At 37.2% G+C, this 13,321-nt stretch overlaps 1 pseudogene; it reads right to left on the bottom strand.

Annotated features, from left to right (window-relative positions):
* Positions 1-7,869: 7,869 nt before the first annotated feature.
* On the bottom strand, positions 7,870-12,488 carry LOC123796694 (olfactory receptor-like protein OLF4; annotated as a pseudogene).
* Positions 12,489-13,321: the final 833 nt, after the last annotated feature.

The raw sequence follows: 13,321 nt of genomic DNA, 5'->3' as shown, positions 1-13,321 counted from the left end.
CTCCCATGAAATAGCACAGAGTTGCAGATAGGACACAAAGACATGACTCATTAATATACTGTCTACAAGAGACTAATTTTGAACCTAAAGACACCTACAGGTTGAAAGTGAGGGGATGAAGGACCATTTATCATCCCAACAGACCTCAAAAGAAAGCTGGGATAGCAATTCTCACATCAGACAAATTAGATTTTAAGGCAAAGACTATAGTAAGAGATGTAGAGGGACACTATATCATACTTAAAGGGTCTATCCAACAAGAACATCTAACAATTGTAAATATCTGTGCCCCCAACATGGGAGCAGCCAACTACATAATCCACCTGTTAACCAAAATAAAGAATCATATTGAAAATAATACATTAATAGTAATAGATCTTAACACCCCACTCTCAGCAAAGGACAAATCATCTAAGCAAAAGATCATGAAACAAGAGCTTAGAATGACACATTGGACCAGATGGACTTTGTAGATATTTACAGAACATTCCAACCTAAAACAACAGAATACTATTTTTTCTCAAGTCCACATGGAATTTCCTCCTGAATAGACCACATACTGAGTCAAAAATCAGGTCTCAACTGATATCAAAAGACTGAAATTATTCCCTGCATGTTATCAGCCCACAATGTTTTGAAACTGGAACTCAACCACAAGAAAAAAAAAATTGTAAGGAATTCAAACACTTGCAGGCTAAAAACCATCCTGCTAAAGAATGATTGGATCAACCAGGAAATTAAAGATGAACTTAAACAATTCATATAAACTAATGAGAATGAAAATACATCTGTCCAAATCCTATGGGATACTGCAAAGGAGGTTCTAAGGGGGAAATACATAGCCATCCAAGCCTCACTCAAAAAAGTAGAAAAATTCCAAATAAATAAGCTAATCTTACACCTAAAGGAGCTGGCGAAAGAAACGGAAATAAAACCTGAACCAAGCAGGAGAAGAGAAATAATAAAGATTAGAGCAGAGATCAATGAAACAGAAACCAGAAATTAAAAATCAGATCAATGAAATTAAAAATTGGTTCTTTGAAAGAACAAAAAAGATCAATAAACCTCTGGCCAGACTTATCCAAAAGAAAAGAGAAAGGCTTGAAATCAATAAAATCATGAATGAAAGGGAAGAGAAAATGACTAACACAAAGAAGATAGAAACAATTAGAAATTATTACCACTAATATATGCCAACAAATTTAGCAACCTGGAAAAAATGGATGTCTTCCTGGAAACTTATAAACTACCAAGACTGAAGTAGGAAGAAAAAGACAATCTGAATAGACCAATAACCAGCAAGGAAATTGAAGCAGTAATCAAAAACCTCCCAAAAAAAACAAGAGTCCAGGGCCAGATGGCTTCCCAGGGGAATTCTACCAAACGTTTATTTTTTTAAATTTTTTATTATGTTATGTTAATCACCATACAGTACATCATTAGTTTTTGATGTAGTGTTCCATGAGTCATTGTTTGTGTATAACACCCAGTGCTCCATGCAATATGTGCACTCCTTAATACCCATCACCGATGTATCCCAATCCCCCACCCCTCTCCCCTCTGAAGCCCTCAGTTTGTTTCCCAGAGTCTATGGTCTTTCATGGTTCATCTCCCTTCTGTTTAACCCCCCTTCATTCTACCCTTCCTTCTCCTACCGATCTCCCTGCTATTTCTTATGTTCTATAAATGAGTGAAACCATACGATAATTGTCTTTCTCTGCTTGACTTATTTCACTTAGCATAATCTCCTCCAGTCCCATCCATGTTGCTGCAAATGTTGGGTAATTGTTCTTTCTGATGGCTGAGTAACATTCCATTGTATATACAGACTACATCTTCTTAATCCATTCATCTGTTGAAGGGCATCTCAGCTCCTTCCACAAATTAGCTATTGTGGACAATGCTGCTATGAACATTGGGGTGAATATGGCCCTTCTCTTCACTACGTCTGTATCTTTGGGGTAAATATCCAGTACTGCAATTGCTTCTACCAAACATTTAAAGAAGAAATAATACCTGTTCTACTGAAACTGTTTCAAAAAATAGAAACAGAAGGAAGACTTCCAACCTCGTTCTATGAGGCCAGCATTACTCTGATCCCAAAACCAGATAAAGACTCCATCAAAAAGGAGAATTACAAACTGATATCCCTATGAATACAGATGTCAAAATACTCATGAGGATCCTAGCCAATAGGATCCAACAGTACATTAAAAGGATTATCCATCATGACCAGGTGGGATTTATTCCTGGGATGCAAGGTGGTTCAACATTTACAAATCAATGTAATAGAGCATATTAACAAAAGAAAAGACAAGAACTGTATGATCCTCTCAATTGGTGCAGAAAAAACTTTTGACAAAATACAACATCCTTTCCTGATTAAAACTCTTCAGAGCGTAGGAATAGAGGGAACATACCTCAATATCATAAAAGCTATCTATGAAAAGCTCACAGAGAATATCATTATCAATGGGGGAAAGCTGAGAGTTTTTCTCTTAAGGTCGGAACACAACAGGGATGTCCACTCTCACTATAATTGTTCAACATATTATTAGAAGCTCTGGCCTCAGGAATCAGACAACAAAAGAAATAAAAGCATTCAAATTGGCAAAGAAATATTCAAACGCTCTCTCTCTTCACAGATGACATGATTCTTTATGTGGAAATCCCAAAAGACTCCACCCCCAAATTAGTAGAACTCATAGAGTAATTCAGCAATGTGGCAGGATAAAAAAAAAAATCAACGAACAGAAATCAGTTGCTTTTCTATACGTTAGCAATGTAACTGTAGAAAGAGAATTTAAGGAATCAATTCCATTTACAATAGCACCAAAATCCATAAGACACCTAGGAATAAACCTAACCAAAGAAGTAAAGGATCTGTACTTAGAAACTACACAACACTTATGAAAGAATTTGAAGAAGACAAGAAGAGTTGGAAAAATATTTCATGCCCATGGATTAGAAGAATAAACATTGTTAAAATATCAGTGCTGGCCAGAGCATTCTACACTTCCAATGCTATCCTTATAACAGTACCATTGGCATTTTTCCAAGAGTTGGAACAAACAATCCTAAACTTTGTATGGATCCAGAAATGACCCCAAATCACCAAAAGAATGTTAAAAAAGAAAAACAAAGCTAAGGACATCATGTTGCCTCATTTCAAGCTATATTACAAAGCTATAATCAGGAGGACACATGGTTTTGAAACAAAAACAGACACATAGACCCACACAGATCAATGGAACAGAATAGAGAGCCCAGAATGGACCCTCAACTCTATGGCCAACTAATCTTTGACAAAGAAGGAAAAAATATCCAATGGAAAAAAAGACAGTCTTTTCAATAAATGGTGCTGGGAAAATGGACAGCCACAAGCAGAAGAATGAAAGTGGACCATTCTCTAATACCATACACAAAGATAAACTCAAAATGGATGAAAGACCTCATTGTAAGACAAGAATCCATCAAAATCCTAGAGGAGAACACAGGCAGTGACCTCTTTGACCTTGACTGCAGCAACTTCCTGCAAGACACGTATCCAAAGGCAAAAGCAACAGAACTTTTGGAACTTCATCAAGATAAAAAGCGTCTGCACAGCAAAGGAAACAGTCAACAAAACTAAGCAGCAACCCACAGAATGGGAGATTTTTGCAAATGACATTACAGATTAGGGCTGGTATCCAAGAACTATAAAGAACATATCGAATTCAACACCCAAAAAACAAATAATCCAGTCAAAAAATAGACAGAAGACGTGAAAAGACACTTCTCCAAAGAAGACACATGAAAAAATGATCAATATCACTAGCTATCAGGGAAATTCAAAACAAATCCACAATAAGATACCACCTCATACCAGTTAGAATGGAAAAATTAACAAGGCAGGAATCAACAAATGTTGGGGATAATGTAGAGAAAGGGGAAACTTTGTGCCACACTCTTGGTGGGAATGAAAGCTGGTACAGCCACTTTGAAAAACCATATGGAGTTTCCTCAAAAAGTTAAAAATAGAGCTACCCTATGACCCAGAAATTGCACTATGAGGTATGTATCTCAAAGATACAGATGTGGTGAAAAGAAGAGGCACGTGCACCCCAATGTTCATTCAGCAATGTCCACAGTAGCCAGACTGTGGAAGGAGTCAAGATGCCCTTCAACAGGCAAATGGATAAAAAGATGTAGTGTATATATACAATGGAATATGACTCAGCCATCAGAAAGGATGAATACCTACCATTTGCATCGACATGGATGGAACTAGATGGGATTATGGTGAGTGAAATAAGTCAAGCAGAGAAAGACAATTATCATATGGTTTCACTCATATGTGAAACATAAGGAATAGTGTGGAGGATGACAGGGGAAGGGAGGGAAAACTGAAGGGGGAGAGATCAGAGAGAGAGACAAACCATGAGAGACTATGGACTCTAAGAAACAAACCGAGGGCTTTAGAAGGGAGGGATGTGGGGGGATGGGGTAGCCAGGTGATGGGTATTAAGGAAGGCACGTGTGGTGATGAGCGCTGGGTGTTAAGGAACTAATTAATCATTAAACGCTATGTCAAAAACTAATGGTGTAGTATATTGTGGCTAACTGAATGTACTAAAAATGAAAAGAAAAGATCAAAGAAATAATTTTTTTTTTCCAGATGCCTCAGAGACACCAGGGACCTTGTATGTAACTCACTGATTGATGGAGCTAAGAACTGTTGTATCACAGCTGCCGTCTTCATGGCATCCTTAATGTAGATACTGTTTTCCTATTGATTGACTTTCCCAATGACATATTCAAAATAGTTTTCATCCTGGTAGTTTTTTAAAATTTTTATATGGGGAGGGTTCTGCTGGAAGGAGGCATTATTTGAAATGCAAGTAGAAGAAGAGACATAGGAACATTTTCCCTCAGTTTTACAGCTTTATTGAAAGGTAATGATATATACAATTGTGATTGGTGATTTCATGTGCATATACATTGTGAAGTGATCATCACAATAGTTTAGTGAATACGTCCATCACTTCACATAGTTACCATTTCTTTTTGTTCTAAGAACATTTACTATGTACTCCGTTAGTAGCATTCAATATATAACACAATAGATTTAAGCATAATGACCATGTTGTACATTAAGTTCCCAGAACTCATTTATCATATAACTGAAGGCTAGTATGTTTGTAGGTTTTCACCAGCATCTTCTCATTTCCCCAAACCCCAGCCACCAGGAAATATCAACCTACTCTCTGTTTCTATGAGTTCAGATTTTTGTATTTAACATATAAGTCAGATCATAAAGTATTTGACTTTTTCTGTCTGTCTGTTTCACTTTGCATAACGCCATTGCAGTCCATACATTTTAGCAAAGGAAAAGATGTCCTCATTTTTTAATGCTGAATTCCATTGTATTGTTATGCCATCATCATCAATTCGTCTGTTGATGGATACTGGGCTATTTCCATGTCTTGGCTATTGTGAATAATGCTGCAATGAAAGAAAGGGCACAGATATGTGAGATATTCAAATATGTGGGAATTAAACCATGCCTGCCATGAACGGCTGATGCATGAAAGAACAAACCAAAAAGGAAATTTAAAAATCTTGAGCCAAAAGAAAATGGAAACACAGCCTATCAAAACATATGGGATGTTGCAAAAACAGCTCTAAGAGGGAAGTTTATAACAATGAATGTCAACATTAAGAAAAAATTTAAAAACCTTAAGTAAATAACTTAATTTTATGATTTAAAGACCTAGAAAAACAAGAACAAATTAAGTCCAAAGCAGCAGAAGAAAAGAAATACCAAATATTAGAGCATACAAACTTTATACATAGACCAGAAAGCCAATAGAAAACATTAACAAAGCTAAGAGTCAATAATTTGAAAAGCTTAGCAAAATTGACAAACCTTTAGTTAGACCAAAAAGGGGAGGCACTGCAGAAGATGGAAATAAATAAAATCATCAGCAAAAGATGGTAACTTACAACCAATACAATAGAAATACAAAGAATCATAGAAGACCACTATGAACAATTTCACTCCAACATATTGGACGACCTAGAAGAAATGGATAAAACCTAGAAAGGGGGTGCCTATGTGGCTCAGTGTGCTAACCATCTGCCTTTGCTTCAGATCATGATCCCAGGGTCCTGCGATCAAGCCCCAATTCTCACTCCCTCCTCAGTGGGGAGCCTGGTTTCTTCTCCCTTGTGCCTCTCTCCCTCTGACACTCATGCTGGCGTGCTGTCTCTCTGCACTCTCTCACTCAAATAAATAAATAAAATCTTTAAAAATACACCCGAAATGTGAGAACACAGCCAAGATTAGCATAGTATTTCCAGCTGACCCACAGTTGACAGCAACCTCATGAGGAGACCAGCTGAGACAAGAAGAATTCTCCATCATAGACTCCAATGTAATAATAAAAAAAAGCATTCTCTTATATTGTTTCCTTTTGGCATGGCTTGTTATGCAGCAATAGCTGACTGATACAATAATTAATGTAAACAGAACTGAGAATATTAAGAATAATCTCCTGCTTCTTATTTTTGACATTTCTTCTGATATTTGAAAGGAGTATTCATAGTGGTCTGGTTATTCACATTTATTTTAGACAACTGTACTAAAAAGTGACTACCATTGAGATTCCCATCCAGGTAACTGGTGGAGGTTGGAAAAAAATCTATGTTTTTGCAGGAATAACTTGTGGGACCCTCAGTCACAAGTTTCCATTCTCAGAGCATTACTGTACAGGAATTCCAGCTCCTGTCTGAGTCATCCTTTGATCATAGGATTGAAGAGAGTTTAGAGTATAAGAATAAAGAATAAAGAATTAATGACAGAGTGAATACACTTATTGTTCACTCCTTCACATTATAATATTTATGACAGCATTTTTAAAGGAGGATATATTAAGTTTTGGGCAACGGAAGGGGTAATATTTAGGCAGGGCTTGAACTTTTCAAAAAGAAACGCAAAATCATCCAATTAAATAACCCAAAATCTGCCATTAAATTCTCCATTCGAATTAATAAAACCCTTTACACATGGACACCACACATCCCACACTTTAGTGAGTAGATGTACATCATTGAAAACACATATTCCACAATAAAATATTGTATGATTGGAACATTTACTTCATCATATTTTGATTCTTCTCTGATACTGAGCCCCTATTAAGTCATTTGGTTTATGCAAATTTGTCTTTTTGTAGATTATGCTTGGAGGGTGTTTTTATAAGCAATTTTCTTCTTACTGTTCTGTGCCAGGGATACTGTGGATGCTGAGCTGATGAGAACAGGACCCTAAGGAGGATCATAAAACCCCATGACTAGCTACAAGACAAACTAGTACACTAAAATCTGTATCACCAAGAAGAGGGTTTAAAGTAGTAACATGGAAATGAATAGCAGGCACAGAGTGAAAACCTGTGATCTCAGAATTTCTTATACAATAAAATTATAAATTTTGGCCTCAGTGGCCAAATACAGTTTATTTAATAAAATGATAACTATACATATTATAGGAATAATCAGTTAATAAATATAGGATAATCATTATATACCATTCATCAGTATATGAAGCAAATGTGAATCTCCAAACTGTTTCTGATTCAAGGTTGGGACTAACTTTGAAAATTAAAAAAAAATAAAATAAGAAGGAAAAACTGTTGGCTATCCGGAGCAGAAAGTTTAACAAAGGGACATATTTGAAATCAATGAAGCAGTTGAACTTTAGAAAATTGAAACTCCAGGATATAAATAAAGGGATTAAGTGCTTCTTTCATGATAGAGTCAAAGAATTATAATTTCTTGCTGTTAGGCACTAAGCCTGAAATCACAGTTACTTGTTGAAAAATGGCCCTTTTATGGTTTCCCTCTGAAAAATACATTTACAGTCCCCTTTATGTCCTTGTTCCTCAGGCTTTAGATGAAGGGGTTCAGCATGGGGGTGACCACTGCATACATCACTGAGGCCACTGCACTTGCGTGGGAGCTCTGGGTAGTAGGAGAGCTAAGGTACACTCCTAGGCTCGTACAATAAAATAAGGAGACAACTGAGAGGTGAGATGCACAGGTGGAAAATGCTTTGTACTTCCCCTCTGATGAGATTCTGCATTTGGAGGAAACTATCTTAGAGTAAGAGTAAAGGACCCCAGACAAGGGAGCACCACCCAGAATCAAAGCTGCAAAATATACCACCATGTCATTAAGAAAGGTATCAGAACAGGCAAGCTGGATCATCTGATTAATTTCACAGAAAAAGTGGGGGATTTCCACCTTTGTACAGAAGGACAGCCGCAACACCATTAAGGTTTGTAACAAAGAATGCAAGATGCTCATGAACCAGGATACCAGAACCAGCAGTCCACAGAGCCGGGGGTTCATGATGACTGTGTAGTGCAGGGGGTGACAGATGGCCACAAAGCGGTCATAAGCCATCACAGTCAGGAGGAAGTTGTCCAAACCTATAAAAAGTAAGAAAAAGTAGATCTGTATGATGCAGCTTTCATAAGTTATGACTTTTCTCTGTGTTTGTGTATTCACCAGCATCTTGGGGACGGTGGTGGAGGTGATGCAGATGTCTACAAAGGACAGGTTGGCCAGGAAGAAGTACATGGGAGTGTGGAGGTGGGAGTCTGAGCTGATGGCCAGGATGATGAGCTGGTTCCCAAGTACAGTGACCAGGTACATGGACAGGAACAGCCCAAAGAGGAAGGGTTCCAATTCTGGTTCCTCAGAAAATCCCAGAAGAAGAAATTCTGAAATCCGTGTATCATTCTCTAGTTTCATGTCATCGATGTGACTACCAAAATAAGAGAAAGAGCAGGACACAATCATGCATTACTAACCTGGCAGGTGCATTATTGTTTATATTCTGCACTCAAGGGATTAATGTTTATATTTGTATGTGGAATATGTGATAAAAACACTGAAAACTAGGAATAGAGGAAAACTATCTCAACATAAAGCCATTTATGAAAAACCCACAGCAAACATGGTGCTCGCTGGGGATACAAGGAACATTTTCCTGTATGATCAGGAACAAGGCAAGGATGCCCGGTTTCCTGACTTCTACTCAACATAACACTGGAAGTTCTACCCGGAGCAATTAAAGAAAGAAAAAGAAATAAAAGGCATCCGAACTGGAAAGGAAGAAATAAATTTATATCTGCAGACAGTGTGATCTTATATGTAGATAATCCTAATGAAACCACAAAAACAGTAATAGAACTAGTAGATTATTCCAGAAAAATCATTGAGTAGGAAGCCAGTCCTCAAAAATCAGTTGCATTTCTGCGTGCAGTGAATGATCTGAGAAGGAAATAAAATAATTCCATTTATGTGACTTCCAAATGAATAAAACTATCACCTCACAACAGTCAGAATGGCTAGTATAAAAAGACAAGAAATGACAAGTGTTGGTCAGGATGTGGAGAGGAGGGAATCCTTGTGCACCTGCTGGTGGGAATGCAAATTGGGGCAGCCTCTGGGATACAGTACAGAGGTTCCTCAAAAATTAAAAAGAGAAATACAACATGATCAAGTAATTCCACTACTGGGTACTTACACAAAGAAGACAAAAACACTGATTAGAAAATTTATACGTACCCCTTATTTATTGCAGCATTGTTTACAATGGCCAAGATACAGAAGCAGGGCAAATTTCCATCGATAGGGGAATGAGTAAAGAAGAGCTGGTATATAGAGATAGATATAGATTTTGATAGAGATATAAATAAAGATATATGCAACAGAATATTACTGTGCTATAAAAAGAATGCGATCTTGCCATCTGCAACAACATGGATGGAACTGGTGGGTATTGTACTAAGCGAAATAAATCAAAGAAAAATACCATATGATCTCACATATATGTGCAATCTAAAATACAACAAATGAACAAACAGACAAATACAGAGAACAAACGGGTAGTTGGCAGAGGGTGGGTGGGGATGGAGTAGATAAATGGGATTAAGGGTACACTTATCATGATGAACACTGAGTAATGCATACAATTGTCAAATCACTATATTGTACACCAGAAGCTGATATAACACCACATGTCAATTATACAGAAATTAAGGGGCACCTGGGTGGCACAGCAGTTAAGCCTCTGCCTTCGGCTCAGGGCATGATCCCGGTGTTATGGGATCGAGCCCCATATCAGGCTCCTATGTTATGGGCCTGCTTCTTCCTCTCCCACTCCCCCTGCTTGTGTTCCCTCTCTCGCTGGCTGTCTCTATCTCTGTTAAATAAATAAATAAAATCTTTAAAAAAAAAAGAAATTAAAAAATAAATTAAAAACAAAAAAACAAAAAAAACAAAAAATCCCCCAAACTCCTTAAAATTACAAAAAAAAATCCCCAAAATTAAAAAAAAAAAAAACCACATAAATCTACAAGCAGAACAATCTGAATTAAGGCAAGAAACTGAGAAGGAAGAAGTTCTTCATTAAGTAATAGACTTTAAAACATCTTATGGCCATAGTATCTCCACAGAATTCAATAGAGAAACAATAATCTGTAGGGGTGGCTGCATGGATCAGTTGGTCAAGCATCTGACTCTTTATTTTGGCTCAGGTCATGATCTTGGGGTCATGAGATCAAGCCCCAGTGCTGGGCTTGGAATCTGCTTAAGATTCTCTCTCTCCCTCTTCTTCTGCTCCTCCCTGCTAGAACTCTCTCTCTCTCTCAAAAAAAAAAAAAAAAAGGAAAATAAAAGAGAGAGAGAGAGAAACAATAATCTGTAAAAATCATTTGAAATGCTGACAGTTATAGAAAATCAGCATATAATATATGGTATATGATAATAATGGGCAAATCATAATGGTGTCAGAATATATGAATTTTGCTCCAACTCACTAATCATTTACGAAAACAACAAGAAATCTCTTCCACACCCAGCAGCCTGTAGAAATTTTAAAGTGTTGTCACATCGATTAGGATTGGAATTTTTAAACAGATAGTAAAGTGGTACTGTCCAATTTTCATTGCAGAAATGTGACCGGCATCGACATGGATAGAATGGGAGGGTATTATGCTAAGTGAAATAACTCAATCAGAGAGACAATTATCATATGGTGTCACTCATATGTGGAACATAAGGAATAGTGCAGAGGACATTAAGGGTGGTGGTGGGGGGAAACCCAAATGGGAAGAAATCACAGAGGGAGACAAATAGAGGGTTGTGGAAAGGGAGGTGGGTGGGGGGATGGGGTAACTGGGTGATGGGCATTAAGGAGCACACGTGATGTGATGAGCACAAGGTGTTATACTGAACTGATTAATCATTGGACATTTTATCAAAAACAATGATATACTATACCTTGGCTAATTGAATTTAAATTTTAAAAAAAAGGAAAAAAAATAAATGTGACCTGCTATAATGTTTGGAGAAAATAATTGGAAAACAACTATAAGTATTAAAAATATAGATATGCATTATTTCCTCAGGGTTCCTCATCTCAGCACTATTGATATTGTGGCCCAGGTAATTCTCTGAGGTGGGGTTTGTCCTGGGCCTTGTCGGATGTTTAGAGCATCTCTGGTCTCTAGCGACACCTCCCCAGTCTGACAGCCTAAAATGTCTCGACATCGCTCAATGTCCCCTAAAGGACAAAATTGCCCCTGGTGGAGAATCAGCATTTTAACTCAGTCTCAAAATATTTTTGTATAATTGATAACATAGCAACTTAGTGAGAAGGAATATGAAAAATCCTCCAAGTATAAATGACACAGCCACATCCTGAAATATTCTGCAATCACTGAAATAATGAATTAGCATTATACCGGTTGATGCAGACAAGATTGTCAGGTGCTATTGAGTAACACAAGCTATTAAAAAAAAAAAAAAAAAGACTGCACCTGAGCATGTTAAAGACCATTTACAATGAGCATAGGATTCTATTCATGAATTTGTATAAAAGTGTGTTAATATTTGTGTGTGCATAATATAGAAATGTAAATTTTAAAAGAAGCTAAGAGCTTATGGAACAAAGGATAGCAGTGAGAGTAGGAATAGGTTAGGCATGGAGCTATCTCAAACAACTGTTTGAAACACAATGACAACCTAAAACTAACTTTATAGAGGTTTAAATGGTATTAAAGTCATGACATCAAGGTGGGTCACTGATTCAAGAATTAAAGTGCTAAAGACTTGGGAACAGGGGAGCTTGGCTGGCTCAGTTGGTAGACTCGATCTTGGGGCTGCGAGCGTGAGTCTCACATTGGGGTAGAGATTACCTTAAAAAACATAAAAATTGGGGTGCCTGGGTGGCTCTATCAGTTAAGTGTGACTTCAACTCAGGTCACTATCCCAGGGTCCTAGGATTGAGTCCTGCATTGGGCTCCCTGCTCAGCAGGGAGTCTTCTTCTCCCTCGGCCCCTCCCCCCAGGCTTGTGCTCTCTTGCTCTCTGAATCTCTCTCAAAAATAAATAAATAAAATCAACTAAAAAAACACACATACAAATTGGAAATAAAAGAATATAACCAAAAAAGTGGGTAGGAAGCATTATCTAAAGTGATGCTTTCATCTCATATAGAGATATATTAATTCATATTTGTTTAGGAAGAAAAGGTGAACATTAGTCAAATAATAAAGAATGCTTCCACATGATGGCTGCAGATGAGGTGACTTTGAGAAATAGATCTAATCACAAAAGGCCAAAAGGTATAATAAGGAATAACAGAAATGTGAAGACAGCTTGAAAATATGTATAAAAGGTCATTTATCAATTCAAACGATGCAGAAGAACTTTCTACACTTAAGCAAGAAGGGGGAAGATAATATGACTGACTGATAGGTTTGAGCACACAATGCATTGACTTTCTTACTCCCCTCTAACTCATCCACACATACATAAAGGAACTGAAGGTCAAACAGCAAAGTTGGTGGAAAAACTCCAATTCTTATGTTTGGAAAAATGGAATCCAAAACAGGAATATAAACACTTCCAACCCACCAGACAAAAGCACAGAACTGGCACAGACAATTTGCAATAAAGAAAGCAAATGTCTAAGAAACCACATCCTTGCCAGTAAGGAAATAATTGCAGCGTAAAGCTTTTTTAGTATATCCCCTTTCACCTATTATTTTTTTAATTGATTGGAATGCCCAGCCTGAAAAAGGACACTGTGAAATGTATGTCTCATGATCCATTGGTGTGGATCTTTCTCACCAATATGAGAATATACTCAAATTATCTCTGGCTTAAAAGAATAAAAAGAATGCCCTCGCTTGACTGCATATCCCTCATAGCTAAAACCCTGCATCTCTATTCCCCTTAATTGCAAAGATTCTTGGAATTGTGTTCTA

This window comes from Ursus americanus, chromosome 14 (genome assembly GCF_024610735.1).
Source record: "Ursus americanus isolate L20-20 chromosome 14, mUrsAme1.1.p, whole genome shotgun sequence".
Taxonomy (NCBI): domain Eukaryota; kingdom Metazoa; phylum Chordata; class Mammalia; order Carnivora; family Ursidae; genus Ursus; species Ursus americanus.
The sequence above is the reverse complement of the archived record's forward strand: the minus strand, read 5'-3'. Positions and strand labels throughout refer to the sequence as shown.